Raw genomic sequence first — 27,976 nt, forward strand, 5'->3', positions numbered from 1 at the left:
GAACTTAGAAGACAGTTACAGGCTTCAACTAATAGAGAATGCAGAATCTAATTCAATGAGTTGGCAAACCTCAAGAGAAAAAACTAATCAAGAATCTACCCTTCTTGTACCAAAGATGATCTGATTGTCACAACACCCGAATTAGCAAAGTTATTAGCTTCAGATATGAAGATCACGGTGATTTAAAATATAATGCACTTGGAATTTGAGACCACACTCGCAATCCAGAATGGATGAACATGAATCTCAGTTCTGCATATACAGATGTCAGTCAAAACCTACAAGGAGAGAATGTAAATTTGTTTCAATTCTCAGCAATTAGCTGAAACTAATGACAGAAAGAAAGTAAATTTGTTGTTTCCTGGCAATTAAATAATAGAATACCTGTTCAATTTCCTAAACCAAAATCAATAGATTTTCATTTTCAAGTTAAATAATGAGTCAATTATAAATAGAGACCAAAAAGTAGATTACATACTTCTCCTGCCACCACAGTGATGTATATATGTTGTGTGGAGTGAAGCCACTTCCAGCAGAACGAGACATCCGTCCACCTAACAAATGCAATCAAAGTTGTTAATAAGCCCCACTTCAGAATCATAAAAGACAGAAATTGAATGATGGATTTCGTTTAGGCAAAATATGCAGACAAGGAACTGTTGAAGCATTAAAAAGGCAAAATATGCAGACAACTCCACCACCATCTGGACTATACTAGCAACACAAACGCTAGCTGCTGCTATTACTCAACAAGCAGGAGGCTGATAGAGAGAATATTTCAAACTGCCCCTGGCCGGCCTGTGAAGGACAAGACCCCCCAGGAATTGAAGAATTTTTAAGAAAACTTGAGAAAGAATCATCTAGTGTTTACAAAGTTAATGTATGTGAACGGAGGCTTTTGCTAGACCATTAATTGTATCTTCACAAATAGACCCTTTGACAACTGAATGCCACAATCCAAAAGGAAGGAAAATTGTTTTACAGAAATTATGTAATGAACACAAGCTTCGACTTCCTTATTATCATATAGAACATGAGAAAGAAAGCAAAATATGATGTAAATGTTTTCTTTTCCAACTGGGAAAGAAATTTAAGAGAAATTGACAAAGCAATACTCGGTAACAATATTTGCCTAATCATGCCATCAACAAAGTATTTAATGAAATATATAACATAAGATTGTGCAAATCATTAACACACACACACATATATTGCAAATCTAAGCTACAAGAGTTTATAAAATTTTAAGCTTCCAATTCAGTACTAAAATACAAGACATGAAGTTTGAGCACTCCCCGCCCAGAGTTTTGTGATTGTCTGATATATATGATTCCATCAACTAAACTCCAAGAAATAGATAGCATATATTCATTATCCATCAATTCTTGCAAGCATTGGATTCTTCAATGAGTTTGCCCATCAGCTTTGTTCAGCTCTGATCTTTGCCTTTGAGCCAACACATTGAAAGCTTCCAAATATTACCTGAAGTCATTTCAATTGGGAATATAATATACTACATCAATAACCAATTTCATTTCTATTTAATTTAATTCAATTTGTGGAATTAGCTAGGTTGTAGGAGCAGAGATGTATAGCCACAGCAGCCGTGATAATATAGTATGAAGTGTATAGTAGAAGAAGCATGACAAGTCCCTGTACTGTACTGAACTGGACTAGCAAGTGAAAACTAGCATTACACATTGGCTCTCTCTATGCACACCAACACCAACACTGAAAATAATCTATGTAATTAAAACATCTTCTTCTTGTATAAAATAATATATGTTGTTGCCTGTCCTGTGACAAATGCATGGAATCAAACTGCAAATACAGTCCTGTATGTATGTATGTAATTACAATTCTGTGTTCTTGAAAACATACCATTGTTGTCTTCTGCCTAAAAGTGAATACAAGGAAGGTATCAGATCAATTATCAGTTATCCACTTCTGGCTGTTCTTCGCTCAGGCCTTCCTCAGATTCCAAAACCTGTCATGAGTCACTGAATTCAATTAAATCTGCTTGGATCAAGTTGAAAAAATACAATTTAGAAAGAGAAAGGGTCACATACATTTAATGTTTCTTCCTCAATAACAACCATATCGTTGTTTCCATACTCACATTGCTCGTCCTGAATTTTCTTGGCTGATTTCACAGCAAAAGGAAGACATCTCCGTAATTCGATTGACTTCAATGTTAAACAGCAAAGTCAATTGGGATCTCTCTCAATTCACGGCAATACCTAATATATAGGTGCTCAAGTTTTGGGAAATTATGACTACTAGCTTTCCAATGCTTCAGATCATGCTGATGATAAATACCTAAAGCGATTAACTGGTAAAATATCACTTCCTCTTGTATTTCCCACTCTTTGCCTGTGCAGGATTCCCATAGTAACTGGAGCACCTCAAGCCTAGGCAACTTGCTAAGAATATTAATTTTCTCCCACTCAAATTGCATATAACTTAATTCCAACTTTGTAAGGTTTTTCAACCGAACAATATCATTAATAATTGGAATCTGTGTTTCAGGTCTACCTGAAATCCAAAGTCTCTCGAGTTGCTCTAAATAGGCTAAGTTCGCAATGAAAGCATTACCCTTGTCGCCTAGATATACAATATGTACCTTCTTCAAGCATGGAATATTGGTAATGTATTCTTTTGAGCAATCATCAGCTTTGATCCTATTAAGTTTTTGAACAAAATTGGGAGGATTTCCACAAAACCAGTTTGCACAACGAATATAGTGTAGTTGTGGAAACTCCGAATACTTCTCTGCTTCATCTAATCTATATGATACTCTTCCATAACAATCAAGTGTTTGAAGATTCCAAGACCTTGACAATTCTACATTCCAAGACCTTAAATATTCTGCACTCTCTCTCCATCTTGACTTTAGGAATCCCTGAGCCCTGGACAGTTCTACACCATTTCCAACTCTTAAGAATCTCAAATGGACAGTATTCACAATATTTTTGTGCGAGCCAATTGTATCATAGAAGAAGAGTACTCTCAATAGATTTCCATTTATAAAATCTAAAAATGATTCCCGCCTAAAAAAACAGAAGAATGATCTATAGCTTTTCAAAGTATAATGCTCTATTGTAGACATGTTAAAATATTCATATTGGATGCTTACCCAGCGGAAACCTTTCTGAGGAAAATAAGAACTACTATTACTCTGGACAACATGCAAAAGGCTCTCGTTTTGAGCTTCTCTCATACAAAAGGCATGCAATAAATCATGCATCCTAAACCTCTTAATTTTTCTTCCACGAGAGGATAGCTTGCATAAAATTATCAGGTTTCTATCCATAAGTTCTTTCATGTACCTATTAGCCACTGCATCAAAGCTTTCATTCTCAGATGCCTTTACGAGTCCTTCCGCAAGCCATAACTTTGCAAGTTGATTAGCATTGATCTCGTGATCTTCTGGAAAAACTCCCAAATATAAGAAACAAGCTTTCAAGTTGTGGGGTAAATGATTATAACCCAACGAGAGTATTCTCGAACATTCTTCATCAGCTAGAGTAGTTGCAGAAGAAGAACTTAGAGCATTGGCAGTATTCTTCCACTCATCTAAAGTGTTGAGTTTGTTAAAAAGGCCTGCAACCACAATAATTGCCAAAGGCAGTCCTTTGCATTTTTCAACTACCGGTCTCCCAATCCTTTCAAATTCAGCACCGCGAGATTTACATGCCTTTTCATTAAATAGTTTCCAACTCTCACTTTGTTCTAAGAATTGCATTTGATGAGAAAAGTCATTTTGGGTGTAGATATGATTAGCCACCTTAACAAGGCGAGTAGTCAATAATACTCGACTACCATATCCATCATCGGGAAAGCAATTTGGAGAGCATCCCATGCCTCTACACTCCATACGTCATCCATCACAACCAAGTACCTTTGATGTTTGAAACGTTGGTAGAGTCGTAATGCTAGGTCCTTATCACTGCTTTTGTCTGCATCGTCTTTGGAACCAAGAAGATCTAAGAGCATTTGCTTCGTACTGTGATGTTGTGATGCGACAGTCCATGCTCGCTTATCAAAGTAGGAAGTGATTGATGGATGTTCATAAATTTTCTTTGCTAATGTTGTCTTACCAATACCTGCCATACCTTTAATTGAGACAACTTGTAGCTGCTTAGATGGATGTTGGATTAGCTTCTCCTTTATAAGCTCGAACTCATCATGTTTTCCAACCATTATTTCCTTGGAGTGTGAAGCAGTGTGGGAAGAATCAGGCATGGTGATAAGTTGATGAGTAGGTATTGGTAAAACATGAAGGGAGGCAGACTGCTTTGTTCCTGCTTGTAGATGATACTCTTGAGTGATGGCCTCAATGTCTTGTACAGCTCGGTGCAAAATACGACGGAATTTGAGACAAGGATGTGATTTTCCGGTGGGTGGATGCAGAATTTGATGAAGCCTCTGGCAATGATGAGTACTTGTCTGATGAAGGTTATGGCTTTGGCAATGATGAGTGCTTTTCTCATTCTGTGGCATTTCCATGTAAATGTGATTTTCCTGTGGCTGAAATGCATGATACACATTTTTGTCAAAAATATCAAAAATTTCTTTAAAAATTCTGAGTTCCCCTTCTTCTTCTTCCTCATAAAGATGTAGTACTTGGAGTTCAATTTCATCCTCAATCCTGGAAGCTACATCTCTGAGCTTTGTTTCCAAGACTTTTATTGCTTCAACACCATCCATTCTATTCATATCGAATAGTTCCATAAGAAATCCAAGCTTGTTGTTGAGAGATAGGACCAAGTCTTTGTTGCAGGGGATGAGTTCCTTTTGTTGTAGAATTGGACGAGGCAGAGGTTGCAAGAACTCAAGCTCTAGCGTCCTCATAAGAGAAAGTACAACCACATAAGCCATTCTTCTCAATCTCGATCTCTGTAACTCTGTATTGGTGTAATGTAAATGAATGAGAGAGAGAGAGAGAGAGAGAGAGAGAGAGAGAGAAGTTTTTCTGAGTTTGTTTGAATGAAGGTTAGCAGGGAAGATGAAGATGATATCAACTGGAATTGGGTTATGCTGCAGAGATTTTGGTGGCCTCTGCAACTCGCAACTTGCACTACTAATTCAAATTATAGGAATATAGTCACAAAATACTTAATTTCTTTTTTTGGGAAGATAATATAATACTCCGTAATAGCAACTTGAAGCAAAAAAAATTAGCAACACTCTGCAATTCTGCAGCAGTCTGTCCAAATTCATAGGTGAAAACCAATACTGAAAAAAAATAAACGTTGGGAGAAACTTTGTTGAAATTAAGTTTATAGTAAAAAGTTAGGAGCAAATACCAATTTTGATCCCACGAGTATTAGTAAAATAACAATTTTGATCCACATGTTTAATTCCTACCAATTTTCATCCACGACTATTGTTTTAGTACCAATTTTCATCCATAACTATTATTTTAGTGTCAAAATTCATCACGCTGGTCACCCATTCGTTTAAGACATGCCGAAATATGAAATTATTAAGGGTAGTTTCATGCTTTTCAAATTAGGATCCCAATTTGAGCATGAATAAAGGGATTTAAGCCCTAAGATCTATCCCATTCGCAGTTTTCCTCCTCAAATTAAGGTAGGATGTGGAGGAGAACTGCGAATTGGGATCAATCTTAGGGCTTAAATTCATTTATTTATGCTCAAATTGAAATCTTAAGTTGAAAAGGACGAAAATGCCCTTAAAAGTTTTAGATTTCGGGATGTCTTAAATAGATGCGTGACCGACGTGATGAATTTTGGTACTAAAATAATAGTTGTGGATTAAAATTGGTACTAAAACAATAGTTGTGGATGAAAATTGGTAGGAATTAAACATGTGGACCAAAACCATCATTTTGCTAATACTTGTGGGACCAAAATTGGTATTTGCTCAAAAAGTTAGTGTAAGTGACTTCTTTAACGCGTGATACTACTTCAAAATAACAAAAGATTAAACGTACTCTTTACACAAATATAACGCGGCAATTTATATCCTGCATGCATTGTGCACCCTGATACAAAACAATGTTGTTTTAGATTTTTTTTTTTTTTTTAAATTTCGCTATCCTGTGTTGGCGGTTAATTTTCTTTAAAAAAATCTCATGTTCAAAAATGTACATAATTTTATACTAGAATGCACATAATTGTATACATGAATGTACATAATTGTATAACAAAATACAGATACTTTTTTTAAAAGATAATAAATATAATGTAACATAATACATAAACTTTTAACATAATAAACATCAACTCTTAACATAATACACGTAAATTTCCTGTTTCGGATATACATAATTGTATATAAAAGATATACATAATTGTATAAAAAATGTAGATATTGTATAAATAAATACACATGATTGTATAAACAAATACACATAATCACGTCAACTCCTTACATAACTTACCAAAACGACGTCGTTTTGGGAGGCGCGAGACGCACTGCACACCGTGGTGCAGGGAACGATTGATATAACGCATTGTTCTTTCCATTTCTCTTTCTTATTACTATCTTTTTTCTTTTTTTTTTTGGTCTTGGTAATTTCTTTTTACCAAATGAGTGGGTGAAAATCATACAATTTGGACCACGCAACAACATCTTCATTTATTGTTATTTTTTCACACATGGTCAGGACTCAGGACCGGCCCCAGGTAACAACAAAATCACAGCTTAAACAACATAATTGGCAGACAAACTGTTAATTAATAGGAGTTGTAGGTTTGTGAATACAACTCATTTTTATTCATGAGGTATAGTATATTAGTATGAGAACACTCCAAAAAAAGGGAAAATTGTAAAAAATACCCCTCTATAATATGTCAATTATCAATGTTATCCTTGAATTATGAGTGGTGTAAATATTACCCCTCAATTATCAAAAAGGTGCACATATAGCCCCTCCCGTAACAAATATGTGGTTCCCCATCGCTATCCATCGCTGGTACTTCAAATCGATGGAAGGAAAAAACAACTAAATTACATATTTACTCCAACTTAACAGTGTCGTACACTAACGGGTACCCGCATGTCCGTCACGGGAGGGACTATATGTGCACCTTTTTGATAATTGAGGGGCAACATTAACACAACTCATAATTTAGGAGTGACATTGATAATTGACATACTATAGAAGTATAAGAGGGACATTTTTTACAATTTTCCCTCCAAAAAAATGTACAAATAAATAAATAAGAAGTTGTGAATAATTAATAATATTTTTAGAGACATGAGCACATGATCGCTAGCTAAGTGGTAAGGTTGTAAGTTATGGGTAAATGGTGCCATTTAATTTCACAATATTATAATCAAGGAACCATCCGAGATGCACGGCTTGATCCATGCTGACGCTAATAGCATGCCTTCTTTAAGAATTAGATAAGGCTCTCCAGTGAGTACTTCAGATGTACCTAAAAAAAATAATAATAATTGAGTTATCCATTAAGCCATCATTCAAGAAAAAGTTATTTTCTCTAGTATTAAATATAGGGAAAATGACACTTTTTTTACTGAGTTATATACTTATAACACTTTTTCCCTCTCAATTATTTAGGTAAGCATATTAGTCCCTTCAATTATTTTAAAAGTAGTTGTTTTTCCCCCTAATATATTAAATTGACATTTACCCTTAAAATAAACATTTTATTTATTTTACTTCTCCAACAAATTATTGCGTATACGTAGGGATGACTACGATTCGGTTCGAACTGAATCGGACACTATAGCAATCGAATTAAAAGTTTCCGGTTATGATTCAGATCTAGAACCCAATATTTGGATTTCAATTTATTAAAATTATGAATCAAAAAAATTGGATCCTGAACCGTGAACTGGCGGTTCCTGACCCGATTCGCAATTTTGAACCGTTTTTATTTTAAAATTTTATTTTTATTTTAAAAATTAGTCTAAATTCAACAATAAATGTATTTTATTTTTTCAGTTCGGAACATGAACCGTCCGTTTAGGGATTTTAATAAACTCTAAATATCGAGTTTCGATTCTAAATTGTAATTGGAATATTTCGGTTTGGTTGCTATAGTGTTTATTTGGTTTGAACCAAATTATGGTCATAATTTGTTGGAGAAGAAAAATAAATAAAATATTTATTTTAAAGGTAAATATGTCCATTTAACATTTTAGGGGGAAAAACAACCACTTGAATAATTGAGGGGAGAAAATACTATAAGTATATAACTCAGGGGGAAAATGTGTCATTTTTCCTTAAATATATTTGTAAAGCAATCAAAATTAACTATCTGGTGAACTAGTCTGTTCCGCCCTTATATAGGTAGGGGTAGATTTCGATTTTAACTGCTTCTTAAAGAGCAGGCCTCTGAGGCTCATTTGCTTAGCCGACCCTTTTTTTTTTTTTTTTTTTTTTTTTAAAGAGGGAAAATCAGTTCACAAATCACAAGCCCAAATCGCAAATGGCCGTATCTCCAAATTTGAAAATCTGAAATCCGTAATCCCAAATGGCCGCAGTAATGTTTGTTTAAATTTTGTTTATGCATTTTATTCAAACGATGTTATAATACATTAATATGCAATTAGAATATTAGAGATTTGAGACTTCAAGGGATCATTATCCTATGGACCATGGTCCCATGGTCACACAATTACGTGGATTACAAATAAAAAGTAAATTATTTGTATATATAAAATACATTATTTGAGTACTAAAAATATATTATTTTGTATATTATCAAATAATATATATTCAGTACACAAATAGTGTATTTTTAATATATTAAAAATGTACCTTGTATTCATGGTCCACGGAAAAATTTGACGACTTTAAATGTGCACAACAAGAAGGGAAAAAAAAAGTTGGTCAAGCTTGCTCTAAGCCCCGCCCATATTGACAACACTATTTATTTGTAGTACTCCGCATTGAAATTCAAAGATTAAGGGTCGATAATGACGACACCATATTTTAAGGTACATCCCACCAATACGACATCATTTTAAATTGTAATATAAGTATTTTTTGTTGGAGATTCTGGTGACCTCTGCAACTTGCACTACTAATTCACGTTATCATATTGTTAATAATTTTTGTTTTTTAAGTTAATAATTATAGCAATATATAGTGACAAATGGTTGGTTGTTGGGAAGATAATATAATGTTATTCTTGTTGGCAAATGGTTGACCTCAATAATGGCAACCCCATCAAATTGATCAGACAATTAGTTTGGTAATCACAATATTTCTAAGTTCAACTTTGTATAAGAATTTTCTATTGACATTCTTAACTCGAACAAGTCAACTAAAAGTTACGAGACGGTTTCATCTCGAGCATACCTTGGAACACAATTCAAAAACTAAATAATGCTATATATTATTCTTGAGGCTATCATGGGAGAAAAACAATAGCTATATTTTACATTATTGCCCCTTTAATGTATCAATTATTATAAATTAACATTTAGATTTTAACAAATACTCCGTATTTGATTTGGGAACTAAAAAGGCTACAAAGTGAACAATTCAAAGACTAAATAAGGCCGGCTATATGATTATAATAAAAGGGCTGAATTGTCCATTATATATTCAACAATTCATGAACTAAAATGTAACTTTCTCCAATATTAAATATATGTGTAGTATTTAAATTCAAAGATTAGGGGTAGATAATGACAAAATGCTTGTTGTTGGGAAAATATAAAATGTTGTAGTAGTTGGCCTCGCAAGACTTTTTAGCCATATTCCAATGAGACCTCTATGTTAGTGAGATCATGAGGTCTCATCACACCCATTAAAATATTTTTAATTGATGGTTGAGATTGAAAAGAGAAATATAATTTAATTAAGGACATTTTTAAAAGAGAAGGATTAAATAGTCATTGTAGTATAATGATTAATTATTCTTCCAAAGGCTGAACTCCAACCCTAAGGGTCCCCTACACTCCGACCCGACAGAATTAAAGTGTGATCTTTAGCATGATATGTCGGATCATATTGATGGAAATCACATGTATTAATTTGAATAGATGGCTGATGAAGTAATAACGTGAGTACACTCGGTTGTAATCCACAACATTTCAGACATTGCAAATGGATGGTAACTACATAGGTATGTGCTTTTGTATTGTTTTTGTAATTTTGCATTTCCTCATTTTATGAAAATTATCAGAAATAGTTTGCTGACTTAGAATACTGATAGATTCAGTTAAGCACCTACTTAGTAATGATATATCATGGAGCGAACATCAGAGAAAAATAAACAAACACACAGAACGAACACTCACAATGTTTACCCAGTTCGATACAGTGTGTATCTACGTCTGGGGGACGATCACATAGGCGTCCAATCCACTAAGTCATAATCCATTGTACAAAGGTAGATATACAATAATCTTACCCAAGTTCCCCACACAAGGTACATACCCAGTCTACACAGGTTTAGTGGGTTGTTGAAGATGGAGAGCCATGCATACAGAAGTCCAATGAAGTCCCTTCACTTGGAGAGCCAGCTCTGATGCAGTCCACTTCAGTGACGCCCTATAATGTTGTTCCCACAACAGTGTGATCTTAGTGTCCTTTCGTTTAAGCAGCAGTAACTCTTCTCAAGTTCATCATCTTAATCACCATGAACAAGTTGTATTGAGAAGGTGCATAACAATCAAAGATCTGGACTCTTTAAGCTGATATGGAGTGTTTCTTCTTCTTATTTGGCGTAACCCCAGTTACCTTTTAGATCTGGACTCTTTAAGCTGATCTGGACTCATAAAAGATCTTTGATTGTAGAAGGTAGGACAATAAAAGAGGAATGTAATCTCAGCAGGTTAGGTCCATTACCTTCTTTGAAGATACGCTGATCGTCTTTCCATACTGAGATGATAATACCGCGTAAGACTCTTAAGGAAACAGCTTCCCTAAATCAGATCTTCAGTGTCAGTTCTTCTGTCGTTGCTTCTGCTTGATCAGTAAACTGTAGACCCAACCGACAGACTCTAAACCTATCTTAGTATGCCATAATAATATTGCCAATTATAATATGGGGTTTTTGAACATAAAAGCACTAACAGTTTTTTAAGGCCATTTTTTTCGATGGTGTGCGCGTTATAATATATTAGCGTGTCCACGTTGCTGAGTGTACTATTGTGGTACTTTTTATTTTGCTGATGTTTCTAATGTAATATTATGATGGTGTATGCGTAGACGTACATCAGTTTGTGCGTTGTTCTTGAACGAGTGATTTTGGCGTGACGTTAGTATTATAATGTATTTGTTTTTGTGTTTGGTTATTGGATTTTTTTACTTAGCGTGAGCATGACTTTTAATCATATTTCCATTTTCAATTTATCTCAGGGGTCTAATGTTTTGATTTTTTTTTGTTTCGGAACGCAATTTTTTTCATCGTGGATGTGTTGATACTTGTTTGTGCGTAGATGTATGTAGGCATGTGCATTTCACCGTGGCCCATGTTTTTTTAGCATGGTATACCTAAACATTATTTGGTTGTCGACTTCCATAGTCGCGAGTAGCCATTTTATGTGCGTGTGCGTATCATGGCGTGTGCAAAGTAATAGGACCAAATAGTCGATGCGTAGCTCTGTATATATAGGCGTGTGCATTTTGTGTACCAAAATGAATTAACGGAAGTTGCAAACCTCTTTACCCTACAATTTGCACTCACCATACCACGGTAACGCTCACACTTCAAATGTTATGAATCAAACAACAACATAAAAAACATCTATTTTCACCTCCCATGCCAATCTCGAACCTAGTATCATGCACACGCTGAAATACATGTACGAACACACCACCCTAACTATTCAAATATGTTCGAGCAAAAGTTAACGGAATACCCCTCTTGCCTTCTTTTTCTTTAAAAAAAAAAACCCAATGTATAAAAACAATGCATTATGCACACATCTAATAATAATTTTCTTCAAGAAAAATTGTTTGGGCAAAACAAAACTTTCTCTTGCCTTATCCCAATTCGTTGCACACACTTTCCCTTATTAACGCACACACCCGCGTGTATAAAAAATACGTTGCATAGCAAAACAACCAAATAATACTCATACCGTCTAATTCATTCAAAATGAAATACCAATATCATTCCACGCACACCCCTAATAATAATTTTGGATACAACATTAAAGACAATAAAATTCCAAACCCCTCTACTCTACAAACTGCACACGCCAATTTAAACACACGCACACACCAACACTATACCCATTACTCAACGGCTTAAGCATTCTTCTTTTTAATTAAAATCAAAAACAAGAACCCCCTGATTCCTACGTGTTAGCGTTTCATATGAATAACTCACAACACATCAACCAAATCCAAATACAAATGCGTTAAATGCTCTTATGCACATGCCGCAGAACCGAAATGCACAGACCGACGTGACTTGACGAACTAAAAATCAAAACATCAGAACATACCTATGTTATTACTCATCATCGACAACCTCTGGACTATTACTATGCTTCTCCTCACTGTTTTCATGGTTTGAATGCTACATCTACTTACAAGAATGGATTAGTACTTATTTCCATTAATTATGTGGTCTATTATTATGTCAAAGATTTCAATCTAAAATTCTAACCAAAATTAACACATTAATATAATTACTTTTTAACCCTTCATATTTAATTATGGCCTTATTTACAGTATATATCTCATTCAATCTCATCCTTCCATTATAAATGTATTAATGGATGGGATGTTATCTCATGATCTCATTTAAAATGGGGGTCTCATGAGATTCGTACCCTATATATATATATATATATATATATATATATATATATATATATATATATATATATATATTAAAATTCAAAGATTAAGGTTAGATAATGACAAAATGCTTCTTGTTGAGAACAATATTAAATGTTGTTGTTCCTTTAAAAAGAAAAATTGTTGTTGTTGGCAAGGTCAACTTTTTAACATTATGTTGGTTTTGGTTATAAAAAATCTGTAAATCAACTCTTTATATGTGTTGATTAGATGGTGACACATTAATTATTTGCTTATTCATTTCTGGAAAATACACTTCCCGACCTCGAAGTTCAGATAAGGTAACCCGATAAGGAACACTTCCTATTCTAGAGGATGAGTGTGTTAGAAATTAAGACCCACGTGTATCAATTTGTAAAGTCGCCGACCTCCTCAGTGTATGTCAAACACCCGACATGTTGGACACCCAAACTTTGTATATCCTCTATAGACATTCAATTCATTTCAGAGGCCGGCCAGATTTATGTATATAATAGGTACATAATTTATTAACTGCATGCATATAATAGGTTAACAAGTTATAATAGGTACATAATTTATTAACTGCATGTATATAATATATTAACGGGTTATAATAGGTACATAATTTATTAAATGCATGTATATAATTAGTTAACGGCTTGTACATAATATGTTAATTGTAATAGATACATAATTTATGAACTGAAGATACATAATATGTTAACTGAAGGTACATAATCTAAATATCGCTTTAAACAAAAGTTTACAATACAAGGTGAACCCTAATCCATGGGATAACAATGGCCCAATCTTGTTTCCCTTTCTCTTTCTTATTAGAGAAAATTGTAATTTATGCCCTTCCATAATATATCAATTATCAATGTTACTCCTGAATTATTAATGGTGTAAATATTGCCCCTCAATTATCAAAACGGTACATATGTTGTCCCTCTTGTACCGTACGGGGGAAAATTGAGAGACAACATTTACATTACGGGAGGGGTAATATATGTACCGTTTTAAAAATTGATGGACAACATTTACACCATTAATAATTTAGAACTGACATTGATATTTACATATTATGAAGTGACATAAATTACAATTTTCCCTTTTTATTATATCTTTTTCTTTGTTATGGTCTTGGTAATTTATTAACTACTGAAGATGCATAATTTTTTACGGGGTATTTGTTTCTAAAATTTGACCTTTATCTAAATTCTAGATGTAGCTCTTTTCAAAAAAAAAAAAAAAATTAATAATAAAAAAAATCTAGATGTAGCTAGTCAGCTAGATCTAACATAGGGAACACCAAAACCACTGCTTAAACAACATAACTGACAGACAAAGGCTCTGTTTGGCAAACTTAGCTGAAAAGCTATAAGCTAAGAGTGGAAAGCTGAAAAGGAGCTGAAAACTGAAAAGCTATAAGCTCGGAGCTGAAAACTGAAGAGCTGTTAAGTTAGCTGTTATGATTGAAAGTGTTTGGTAAAATTAGCTTTTTGAAAAGCTGATAAATGTAAAAAGACTAAAAAGGACATCTTCATAAAATTTAAATTAGTTTGTTTACATATTAAAATTTAACATTTTGTCTTTAAAAAAATTAACATTTTGATCTAGCATCTCATAATGAAGTAGCAATATTGTTGCAAATCTCATAATAATAATAATAATAATAATAATAATAATAATAATAATAATAATAATAATAATAATAATAATAATAATAATAATAATAATAATAATAATAATAATAATAATAATAATAATAATATTTGCGGTGAAAGTTGCGGATAAATTAAATGAGAAGAGAAAAGGGTTTTAATTGAGAAGTGTAAATTATGTCATTTCTTTAAAATATTAAGGATAAAGATAAAAAAAAAAGTTAGGAAGCTAGGAGCTTATTTTGAAACGCTACCTAAGGTAGCGTTCCAAAATAAGCTCTTATTTTAAGCTATGAGCTTATTTTGGGAACATTACCAAACAAAGCTTATAACTTATTAGTAGCTTAAAATAAGCTATAAGCTCCTAAATAAGCTCTGCCAAACAGAGCCAAAATGTCAATCAATAATATTTTTAGAGATATGAGCACATGGCTAGCTAATTGGGTGTTTGGTTAGATAGAAAAGAGTTCTATTACATCTTATATTGAGTCACAAATCTTACTGTCGGATGTGACGAACTCTTTTTCTCTGTGAATTTCAATACAAGTATCTAAATCAAAATTTTCTGTGTGAGTAAAAGTTAAGAGTAAAAAATGAGAATACACATAGCATTTTCCGATAAAAAATATATATGCGATTGTTCAAGTGAGACCACTTATTCCCATGAGCCTGTATGGACAAGTCATATGCATTGATCTTTGAATAATGGATGCCTTGGATTTCATGTGTTTATAATTAAATTTTTTATTTTTTGTTATTAATCAGGAGTTGTTTGGTAATTTGTGTGTGCATTTAAACTATATTTAATTTTATTTGAAGATAGTGTGCATGATTTTAGGAATATATTTTGATGGTAATGTAGGATTTATGCATTGATCTTTGATTTGTGGATGGTTAGGATTTTATTTAATTGCTAGAATTTTTATTTTTTAAAATGACCTAGTACAAGAAACATGTAGTTCTTCCATGTACAACAATGTGTATTTCTGCGTACAAGTACGTACACTACTGTGTGCAACAGTGTGCACTTATATGTGCAACTACGTAAAAATAGCCACAACAACCATTTGCTCTTCAACAGTCACCTTTTGGGCATGCGGGTGCTTGCTCGCCCTCCTACTTCTCTTCTACTAATTTTGCTCGACGTTGTGTAGGTGCAGAACCAGGTAAAGAGTTGTGCATAGCTAGTATTTGTATCCTTAGATATTCTCTCTTTCGATTGATATAAAAAATAGGTAGCAAACTAGCAAGCTAGATAGAAGCAAATGACAAGCACGATGACAAATTGCCAAATTCCAATAGATCGAATAGTACTGTCTAATAAGTCTTGAAAGTTTCTAAATACTAAATATACAAAGGCCCTGTTTGGTAAAATGGCTGTTAGCTGATAGCTGTTAGTTGTTAGCTGATTGTGTTAATTAGAGGGTATAAATAGTTGATAATATTAGCTGATTGTAGAAAAGTGTTTGGTAAATTAGCTGTTAGCTGATAGCTGTTTGGTATAAATTTTTTTCTCAAAAAGCTAATTGAAAAAGTTGCTTGGAGTAGCTTTTTGAATTTTAGTCTTTTGGAGTTGAAAAAACTAATTAACCAAACATTTATATTGATATTTTAACTAACTCAAACAATTAATAGTGGTCAAATAAGTTAAAATTGACCTATAGGCTAATTTTTTACCAAACAGGGCCAAAATATACAATATTACAAGTAAACTAACCCTCAATTCATGCTTCTTGAAGAGCCTGTGAACCACAACGCAACCCGTTTCAAACACCAGAAACATCTATAACGTATAGTACAATTGAATAAAAACTCCAAAACAACCACAACAACCATTTGTCTTCAACCCGGCCACATTTTTGGGGCTTGCTATTACTCAGCAACAACACTACCAGTTCGATCGGCCCTGAGCTGAGGACCGCTGCTATTACTCAGCAAGCAGAGCATGCCATGAGAGACAATATTTCAAACTGCCCCTGCAAAGCAAAGGATAATATAAGCTAATAAGGATGATACTATACGGGGAAGGAAATTTAAGAGAATGAAGTTGACAAAGTAATACACGCCTTGATCTGTAAGAAGAACACGTACACTCTAGGCTTTAAGCTTCCAAGTACTAATTAAATAACACACAAATATGAAGTGTCATCCAGAACTCCATACCCAGAGTTTTCTGATTGTTTGAATCCAACTACTGATCGAAATACAAGAAATAGCATATCGGCGGCTAGAGTTACAGAATTGTCAAAACTTTGACGGTTTAAATTAAATGTGCTAGCTGCACCTTCTATACACACACACACACACATATTGCAAATCTAAGCTTCAAGAGTACGTATTTTAAGGTTTTAAGCTTCCAATTCAGGAGTAAAATACAAGAGATGAAGTTTAAGCACTCCCCGCCCAAAGTTTTGTGATTGTCTAATATGATTCCAACAACTAATTAAACTCCAAGAAACAGATAGCATACATGCATGCATGCATATATTCATTATCCATGAATTCTTGCAAGCATTGGATTCTTGAATGAATTTATACAAACGCCTGCCCGTCATACTCTCTCTCTCTGTCTTTCTATCTCTCCCCATCAGATTTGTTCAGCTCTCATCTTTGCCTTTGAGCCAACACATTGAAAGCTTCCAAATATTACCTGAAGTCATATACTCATATCAATCAGGAATATAATATAATATAATGAACTACTTTAATAACCAATTTCATTCAATTTAATTTATTTTAATTTGTGGAATTAGCTAGGTTATAGAAGTAGAGATGTATAGCCACAGCAGCAGTGAAAATATAGCATGAAGTGTATAGTAGAAGAAGCATGAGAAATCCCTGTACTGTACTGGACTAGGAAGTGAAAACTAGCATTACACATTCGCTCTCTCTATGCAGACCAACACTGAAAATAATTATGTAATTAAAACATCTTCTCTTCTTCTTGTAAATTAATATATGTTGTTGCCTGTCATGTCACAAATGCATGAATCTGTTGGGTTGGGCTTCCCTCCTATGTGGTAAATAGCTCAGTTTGGACCAAGCCTTTTGTATTCACTATTTTTGTTGGACCTCTTCTCATGAGCCCTAATTATTATTATTATATTTATATAATATAATAATATTTAATTAGGAATATATGGATGAATTATGGAATGGTGAGGCAGCAGTTTATTTACCAAAGTTGTGAAAAGGAAAAAAGGAAACTTTTCCTTTTTATGATTCATTCTTCATATATATATATATATATATATATATATATATATATATATATATATATATATATATATATATATATATATATATATGTTCGGCAGTGGAAGAAAAAAGGTTGCGGCGAAACCTTTTGCTTCAATTCGGCAGAGAAGTTCCAGCGGCAAAACAAAGTTCTTCTACATCTTTTATTATTCTGCTCGGCAGATAGAGAGAGAAGAAGAGCTAGGTTCTTGGGTGATTTCTTCATCATATACTTATTGGAGGTCAGCTTGTTTGTTCCAGGTACCTTTTGGGTATTCTCGTACTATTTGTATTCTTTTCATCTTGCTTGTGGTGGTTGAATATTTTTAAGTACGAGTTGGTATTCTGTTTAGGCCTGTGGAACATAATAGAAGTCTTTGGCCTAGAGTTATTGTATTTGATGATTTGTGGATGTTTGGCTCGTGTGGTAGCCTGAAACTTTGTACCAAGATTTATTATAGTGGATTATTTGGTTGGTGTTGGTCCCGTGGTTTTTTCCCCGTGGTTTTGGGGTTTTCCACGTAAATCTTGTGTCCTTATTGTTATTTATTTTTGGCTATTGTGTATCATCTTGTGTTTGTGCTCCTGTTGGTTCTGTGATTTTTCATTGTCACAGGAAGTGGGATTTTCCCAACAAAGTGGTATCAGAGCCCTGGTTGTTGATTGGGTACATTTGACATGGAGACAAATATGAGTAATATGGTACGATTGAATGGTAGAAATTATCACATTTGGAAGGCCAAGATGAAGGATCTTCTGTTTGTGAAGAAATTACATCTACCTGTGTTTGCAACTGCAAAGCCAGAAAGCATGTCAGACGAAGAGTGGGACTTTGAGCACCAACAAGTTTGTGGTTATATTCGCCAATGGGTTGAAGATAAAGTTATGAATCACATTATCAACGAGACACATGCCAGAAGCCTATGGGATAAAATTGAGACCCTGTATGCTTCCAAGACAGGCAATAACAAATTGTTTTTGCTAAAACAATTGATGAATCTAAGATTCAAGGAAGGTACATTGATCAATGATCATGTCAATGATTTTCAGGGTGTTCTTGATCAGTTGTCTAGCATGGGCATCAAATTTGAGGATGAGGTACTTGGTCTCTGGTTGCTTAACACTCTACCTGATTCTTGGGAAACACTTCGGGTTTCTTTGACCAATTCTGCTCCCAACGGTGTTGTGACCATGGAGTATGTCAAGAGTGGTATCTTGAATGAAGAGTCAAGAAGAAGATCTCAAGACACCTCCACTTCTCAGTCAGATATTTTGGTTACAAATGATAGGGGGAGAAACAAACAAAGGGGTCAAAATGGTAGAGATAAAAGCAGAAGTAAGTCAAGGTCATGGCACAAGGATGTTGAATGTTATCATTGTGGCAAGAAAGGTCACATCAAGAAAAATTGCTTCAAGTTGAAAAGGGACCAGAAGCAAGACAAGAAAGATGCTCACACAGAGAACCAGGTTGCAATAGTTAGAGCAGATTTGCTTCTTGCTTGTGATGAGAACGCCATCAACGTTGCATGCCATGAGACAACTTGGATTGTAGATTCAGGCGCATCTTACAATGTTACACCAAGGAAGGAATTCTTTACTTCATATACTCCAGGTGACTTTGGAGAACTAAGAATGGGTGATGATGGTCAGGTGAAGGTAATTGGTACCGGTACAGTTTGTCTTGAGACCAGCAATGGCACAAAGCTGGAACTTAAAAATGTAAAGCATGCACCGGGTATCAGACTGAATCTCATTTCTACAGGAAAACTCGATGATGATGGTTTCTGTTGTTTCTTTGGTGATGGACATTGGATAATCACTAAAGGGTCGCTGGTTATTGCACGAGGTAACAAGTCTTCTAACTTGTACTCTTTACAAAACTCTATTTCTGGTGATTCAGTGAATGTGGCAGTAAAAGAATGTGCATCAGAATTGTGGCACAAACGACTTGGCCACATGAGTGTGAAGGGGATTGATTACCTTGCCAAGAAGAAGAAGCTTTCAGGAGTAAAGGAAGCTAGATTGGACAGATGTGTTCATTGCCTGGCAGGGAAACAGAAAAGAGTTTCTTTTATGAGCAATTCTCCTTCAAAGAAGCCGGAGCCACTTGAGTTGATACATTCTGATGTGTGTGGACCAATGAAGGTTAGATCACTTGGAGGTGCATCTTACTTTGTGACCTTCATTGATGATTATTCTAGGAAACTCTGGGTTTACACTTTGAAGCACAAAAGTGATGTGTTTGGTGTGTTTAAAGAGTTTCATGCCCTTGTTGAGAGACAGACAGGGAAGAAATTGAAGTGCATCCGTACTGATAATGGCGGTGAGTACCGTGGCCCATTTGATGAGTATTGCAGAATGCACGGTATTAGACATCAGAAAACTCCTCCTAAAACTCCTCAATTAAATGGCTTAGCAGAGAGGATGAATCAGACAATTATGGAGAGAGTCAGATGTATGCTTGATGACGCAAAGTTGCCTAGTTTTTTTTGGGCAGAGGCAGTTTCCACAGTTGTTCATGTTATCAACTTATCTCCCGTTATTGCTTTGAATAATGAAGTTCCTGATAAGGTTTGGTGTGGAAAGGAAGTTTCTTATGATCACCTCAGAGTCTTCGGTTGTAAGGCATCTGTGCATGTCCTAAGAGATGAAAATCTAAGTTGGATTCGAAGACTAGACAGTGCATTTTCATTGGTTATGGTCTTGATGAATTTGGCTACAAGCTGTATGATCCAGTTGAGAAGAAGCTTGTGAGAAGCCGTGATGTAGTGTTCTTTGAAGATCAAACCATTGGAGATGTTGACAAAGTGAGAAAGCCAGAATCTCAAGACAACGGAAGTTTGATTGACTGTGAGCCAGTTTCCAGCAAAGATACACATGATGCTGATGAGGTTCAAGAGAATGGGCAGAACGGTGATCTTGTACCAGACAATCAGGATGATACAGTTGATGTGGATGGTCATGTTGATGATGTTGTGCACCATGAACAAGAAGTTCCTTCGCAGGTTCTAGTTGATCCTCCTAGAAGGTCTAACAGGGAACGGAGACCATCTACTCGGTACTCTTCCAGTCAGTATGTGTTATTGACTGATGGGGGAGAACCTGAGTTCTATGAAGAAGCTTGGAGAGTGAGCAAAAGAGACAATGGCTTGAGGCTATGCAGGATGAGATGAGTTCCCTATATGCAAATGATACCTTTGAGTTGGTAAGGGCACCAAAGAACAGGAAAGCTTTGAAGAACATGTGGGTCTACAGATTGAAACATGAAGAGGGCACTTCAGTTCCACGATTCAAAGCTCGACTGTGGTGAAAGGTTTTAGACAGAAGAAAGGTATTGATTTTGATGAAATTTTCTCTCATGTTGTGAAATTTTCATCCATTAGAGTTGTGTTGGGTCTTGCAGCTCGTTTGGATTTAGAAATTGAGCAGATGGATGTAAAGACAGCCTTTCTCCATGGTGATTTAGATGAGGAGATATATATGGAGCAACCTGAGGGATTCAAAGTCAAAGGGAAAGAGGATTGTGTTTGCAAGTTAAAGAAGAGTTTGTATGGATTGAAGCAAGCTCCGAGGCAGTGGTATAAAAAGTTTACTTCCGTTATGAGTAAGCATGGGTACAAGAAGACTTCTTCAGACCACTGTGTTTTTGTAAACAGATTATCTGATGATGACTTTGTTATATTGTTGCTTTATGTTGATGATATGTTGATTGTTGGTCGCAATGTTTCAAAATTCAACAGTTGAAACAAGAGTTGAGTAAATCCTTCTCTATGAAGGACATGGGACCAGCAAAGCAAATTCTTGGGATGAAGATCATTCGTGACAGGCAGAACAAGAAGTTGTGGTTATCTCAAGAGAAGTATATAGAGAAAGTACTTGAGAGATTTAATATGGATAAAGCTAAGCCAGTGAATACACCTCTTGGTATGCATTTCAAGTTAAGTAAGAAGCAATGTGTCTCTAGTGAGAAAGAGAATGAAGAAATGCAAAGAGTTCCCTATTCTTCAGTTGTTGGTAGTTTGATGTATGCCATGGTATGTACGAGACCAGATATTGCTCATGCAGTGGGTGTTGTTAGCAGATTTCTCTCAAATCCAGGGAGAGAACATTGGGATGCTGTGAAGTGGGTTCTGAGATATCTTCGGGGTACTTCAAGTCTGAGTTTGTGTTTTGGTACAGAGAAACCTATTCTTGTCGGGTACACTGATTCAGATATGGCCGGGGACATTGACACCAGGAAATCTACTTCAGGTTATCTAATTACCTATGCAGGGGGAGCAGTTTCATGGCAATCAAGATTGCAAAAGTGTGTTGCTTTGTCTACCACTGAAGCTGAGTTCATAGCATTTGTTGAGGCCAGTAAAGAAATGTTATGGATGAAGAAGTTTGTTCAGGAGCTCGGGTTTGTTCACGACAAGTATGTGCTCTATTGTGATAGTCAGAGTGCAGTTCATCTTGCAAAGAACTCTACGTTCCATTACAGGTCAAAACATATTGACACGAGATATCATTGGATTAGAGATATCTTAGAGTGCAAGCTGCTTGAACTTGAAAAGATTCATACTGATGATAATGGGTCTGACATGATGACTAAAGCATTGCCGAGAGGAAAGTTTGAGGATTGTTGCTCTATCGCCGGGATGGCGATATCTTCCACATAGTCGGGAGGGGGAGATTTGTTGGGTTGGGCTTCCCTCCTATGTGGTAAAAAGCTCAGTTTGGACCAAACCTTTTGTATTCACTATTTTTGTTGGACCTCTTCTCATGAGCCCTAATTATTATTATTATATTTATATAATATAATAATATTTAATTAGGAATATATGGATGAATTATGGAATGGTGAGGCAGCAGTTTATTTACCAAAGTTGTGAAAAGGAAAAAAGAAAACTTTTCCTTTTTATGATTCATTCTTCATATATATATATATATATATATATATATATATATATATATATATATATATATATATATATATATATATATATATATATATATATATATATATATATATATATATATATATGTTCGGCAGTGGAAGAAAAAAGGTTGCGGCGAAACCTTTTGCTTCAATTCGGCAGAGAAGTTCCAGCGGCAAAACAAAGTTCTTCTACATCTTTTATTATTCTGCTCGGCAGATAGAGAGAGAAGAAGAGCTAGGTTCTTGGGTGATTTCTTCATCATATACGTATTGGAGGTCAGCTTGTTTGTTCCAGGCATCTTTTGGGTATTCTCGTACTATTTGTATTCTTTTCATCTTGCTTGTGGTGGTTGAATATTTTTAAGTACGAGTTGGTATTCTGTTTAGGCCTGCGGAACATAATAGAAGTCTTTGGCCTAGAGTTATTGTATTTGATGATTTGTGGATGTTTGGCTCGTGTGGTAGCCTGAAACTTTGTACCTAAGATTTATTATAGTGGATTATTTGGTTGGTATTGGTCCCGTGGTTTTTTCCCCGTGGTTTTGGGGTTTTCCACGTAAATCTTGTGTCCTTGCATTGTTATTTATTTTTGGCTATTGTGTATCATCTTGTGTTTGTGCTCCTGTCGGTTCTGTGATTTTTCATTGTCACAGGAAGTGGGATTTTCCTAACAGAATCAAACTGCAAATATGTATGTATGTAATTACAAACATACCATTGTTGTCTTCTGCCTAAAAGTGAATACAGAGGTATCAATTATCAGTTATCCACTTCTGACTCTTCTGACTGTTCTGACTGTTCTAACTCTTCTTGCTCTTCTTCACTCCGACTTTTCTCAGATACCAAAACCTGTCATGAGTCACTGAATTTAATTAAATCTTCTTGGCACAAGTTGAAAAAGTACAATTCAGAAAGAGAAAGGGTGACATACATCTATTATATTGTTTCTTCTTCAATAACAACCATATCGTTGTTTCCATAGTTACGTTGCTCGTCCTGAATTTTCTTGGCTGATTCCACAACAGAAGGAAGACATCCCCATAATTCGATTGACTTCAATGTTGAAATTTTAGCAAAGTCGATTGGGATCCCCTTTCAATTTAAGGCAATTCTTAATAAATAGGTGCTCAAGTTTCGGGAAATTAAGACTACTAGCTTTCCAATGCTTGATGAGATCACAACCAAGGATAACTAAAGCAATTAACTGGCAAAATATCACTTCCTCTTGTATTTCCCATTCTTTGCCTACGCATGAGTTCCATCGTAACTTGAGCACCTTTAACCTAGGCAACTTGCTAAGAATATTAATTTTCTCCCACTCAAATACCATAACATTTAATCCCAACTTCCTAAGGTTTTTCAAGAGAACCACATCACTATTAATTGGAGTATGTGTTACAAGCAAACTTGAAATCCAACGTCCCTCGAGCTGCTCTAAATAGGCTAAGTTCGCAATGCAAACATTAATCTCTCTGACTTCACCTTTTATATGAACCCTCTTCAAGCATGGAACACTAGTAATGTATTCTTCTGAGCAATCTTCAACTCTTATCACATCTAGTTTATGAACAAAATTAGGAGGATTTCCACGAAAATAGCCATAGCAACTAATATAGTGTAGTTGTGGAAAGCCCGAATAGTTCCCTCCATCTAATCTAAATGATACTCTTCCAAAACAATCAAGTGTTTGAAGATTCCAAGACCTTGACAATTCTACACTCTCTCTACATCTTGACTTTAGGAATCCCTTAGCCCTGGACAGTTCTATATCATTTTCAACTCTTAGGAATCTCAAATGGATAGTTTTCACAAAAATTTTGAGCCGGACAAGTGTATCATAGCAGAAGAGTACTCTTAGTAGATTGCCATTTCTAAAATCTGAAAATGATTCCCACCCCCGAAAAAAATGAAGAACGATCTATTGCTTTTCAAAGTAAATGTTGTATTGTAGACATGTTAAAATCTTCATATTGGATGCTTACCCAGCGAAAACCTTTCTAAGGAAAATAACAACTATTTTCACTCTGGACAACATGCAAAAGGTTCTCGTTTTGAGCTTCTCTCATACAAAAGGCATGCAATAAATCATGCATCCTAAAGCTCTTAATTTTTCTTCCACAATAGCTTAACCTGCTTAAAATTATTAGGTTTCTATCCATAAGTTCTTGCATGTACCAGTTAACCATTGCATCAAAGTTTTCATTCTGAAATGCCTTTACCAGTCCTTCGGCAAGCCATAGCCTAGCAAGATAATTAGCATTGATCACGTGATCTTCTGGAAAAACTCCCAAGTATAAGAAACAAGCTTTCAAGTTGTGGGGCAAATGATTGAAACTCAGTGAGAGTATTCTCGAACATTCTTCATCATCCAGAGTAGTTGCTGAAGAAGAACTTAGAGCATTGGCAATATTTTTCCACTCATCTACAGTGTTGAGTTTGGAAAAAAGGCCTGCAACCACAATAATTTCCAAAGGAAGCCCTTTGCATTTTTCAACTACCGGTCTCCCAATAGTTTGAAATTCAACACCGCGAGATTTACATGCCTTTTCATTAAATAGTTTCCAACTCTCACTTTGTTCTAACATTTGCATTTGATGAGAAAAGTCATCTTTGGAGCAGGTATGATTAGCCACCTCCGCAAGGTGAGTAGTCAACAATACTCGACTACCATATCCATCATCGGGAAAGCAAGCTTTGACAGCATCCCATGCCTCTCCACTCCATAGGTCATCCATCACAACCAAGTACCTTTGATGTTTCAAACTTTGATAGAGTTGTATTGCTAGGTCCTCATCACTCCTGCTGCCTACATTATTGTATTTGAAACCAAGAAGGCCTAAGAGCATTTGTTTCTTATTGTGATGTTGTGATGCGACAACCCATGCTTGCTTATCAAAGTAGGAGGTAATTGATGAATGTTCATAAATTTGCCTTGCTAATGTTGTCTTACCAATACCACCCATACCTTTAATAGACAAAATTTCTTGTTCCTTAGATGGATGTTGGATTAGCATCTCCTTCATAATCTCGAACTCATCCTGTTTTCCAACCATTATTTCTTTGGAGCATGAAGCATGGTGAGAAGAATTAGGCATGGTGATACCTTGATCAGTAGGTATTGCTAAAACATGAAGGGAGACAAGCTTCTTTGTTCCTGCTTGTAGATGTTGTATGAAAAGCTGGTACTCCTCCTTCACTTTCGCCAACTCTTTAGTGATGGCATCAATGTGTTGTACAGCTCGGTGCAAAATTCGACGGAATTTGAGACAAGGATGTGATTTTCCCCTTAGCGGATGCAAAATTTCATGAAGCCTCTGGCAATGATGACTACTTGTCTGGTGAAGGTTAAGGCTTTGGCAATGATGAGTGATTTTCTCACCCTGTGGCATTTCCTCTTCTTCTTCTTCTTCCAGCGGCTGAAATGTCTGATCCACAAACCTGTCAAAAATATCAAAAATTCTTTTAAAAATTCTGTTTTCCTCTTCTTCTTCCTCATAAAGATGTACTACTTGGAGTTCAATTTCATCCTCAATCCCAAAACATAGGATAAGTCTGAGCAAAAGCTGAAGAAGCAAGAGTATGAGCTATTAAATTAGTTGATCTAGAAACAAAATTGATAAAGTAACGAGCAAAAGTAGATATATAAGATCTGCAACTATCAATGGCATAGCCGGCGTAACCAACATAGATCATTAAAATCTATCACTTTAGTTTTCAAAATTGCATCCTACAGTACACAATACCACTTTTGAAAAATTTTCTCTCTACGGGAAGAAATGCACTCGACACAGCGTTCGACGGAGGATCACGATCTCCTTGAACGGAGCACGAAGAAATCGAAACGGAACGAGGCTCCTGTGGAGATCGTAACAGTCGTTAGTCTTAACACTGGGATGCCGGAGGTAGAGATCGTGCAAGAGACGCCGCTGGATGCGATGGCAGAGGGGGGTCAAATGGCGCTACCAACAGATCGCGATGCTGAGGTATCTCAGATGCCGCCGGCCGTGCCAGAGTCAAATTCGGTACCTGTCGCCCAGATGCGCACGTATGCGGAAAGCGTTACGGGAAGGAGTGTGACCAGTCCGGAGCTGCCGTTATGCGAATCCGAGCATGCAGACTCCCATGCAGACATGGTAGCGGAGGAGGAAGATGATCCTTTATGTCCCACTATCAGATTAACGAAGGAGGAGGTGGAGAAGATAAGGGCCCTGTGGCGGAAGGCTCTTATCATCAAGGTTATGGGCAGGCGGGTTGTTATGCGTATATGCTACGGAGGCTGACGGCGATGTGGAAGCCCAAAGGCAGCTTGGATCTGATTGCAATCGCGAATGATTATTACCTAGTACGTTTTGGATCGGTCGATGACTTAGAGTTCGCGATGTATGAAGGCCCGTGGATGGTGTTGGATCACTATTTAATAGTGAAGCCTTGGGAGCCTGATTTTGATCCTCTGAATGAAAAGACGGAGAGGGTGCTTGTTTGGGCAAGGGTACCAAACATACCGGTCGAGTACTTTGACATGATATTTCTTAGGAAGCTTGGAAACCGGATTGGGAGGACTATACGAATTCATCAATCCACCAGTATTGTGTCTCGGGGCATGTTTGCGAGGATCTGCGTGGAGGTCAATATGCGGAAACCCCTGATCTCGAAATTCACCTACGAAGGAAAGGTGTGGAATGTGGCATACGAAGGCATCCACTTGGTGTGTTTTGCATGTGGACTGTACGTGCATGCGAAGGAGGGTTGTCCGAGTTTAAGCAAGCCAACAACGAAGCATGAAGACGCTGCGGTGGATAAGGAAGCTAGCCAACACGTCGATGAAAATCTGCCCAGGAAACCAGACGCTGCCGCAGATCCAAAGGTCCCATTTGGAGCGTGGATGATTGCACCTCAACGCAGGGGCAGACCGCCGATGGCGTACTCCGACCGTAACCAGCGCCACGGTAGCAACCATGGGGGAGGATCTAAATTTCGAGATGGAGCTGGCTACCAAGGGTTAAGGTTCGCCTCTTCGTCTACAGGTGATGGTGACGAAGGGGTTGAGGAGGCGGTGCATGTTCAGACAGAGCTAGTTGGAGATGACACGAGGGATATTCAACTTCCTATGGGTGGTGCCCAACAACGTTCTACAATTGGAGACAATAGCAGGAGACCAAATGTCATTGCCCGAGAAAATCAAATTCTGAACGAGCCAGTACAAGCGCAGGGGCGGGCCACGGCGCTCCGTTACTCGAGCCTAGACCGAGACGAGTAAGTGGTAGTTGTTCCAGGTGCGCAGCGGAGGAGGATGAACACACCGTTGTACGAGGGGAGCAGGGTGGCATAGTAATCAGATCTTCGCGTGTCTATGTTGGGGATATAGGAGGCTCGGCTCCTTCGCCGGTATGGCAGTCTACAAAGGAGCATTTTGGAGACCCCCCGGAGCAT

General features: G+C 36.2%; 1 pseudogene; it reads right to left on the bottom strand.

Moving 5' to 3' along the window:
• Positions 1 to 1,798: 1,798 nt before the first annotated feature.
• On the bottom strand, positions 1,799 to 26,232 carry LOC109166762 (annotated as a pseudogene).
• Positions 26,233 to 27,976: the final 1,744 nt, after the last annotated feature.

This window comes from Ipomoea nil, unplaced genomic scaffold (genome assembly GCF_001879475.1).
Source record: "Ipomoea nil cultivar Tokyo-kokei standard unplaced genomic scaffold, Asagao_1.1 scaffold3105, whole genome shotgun sequence".
Lineage (NCBI taxonomy): Eukaryota > Viridiplantae > Streptophyta > Magnoliopsida > Solanales > Convolvulaceae > Ipomoea > Ipomoea nil.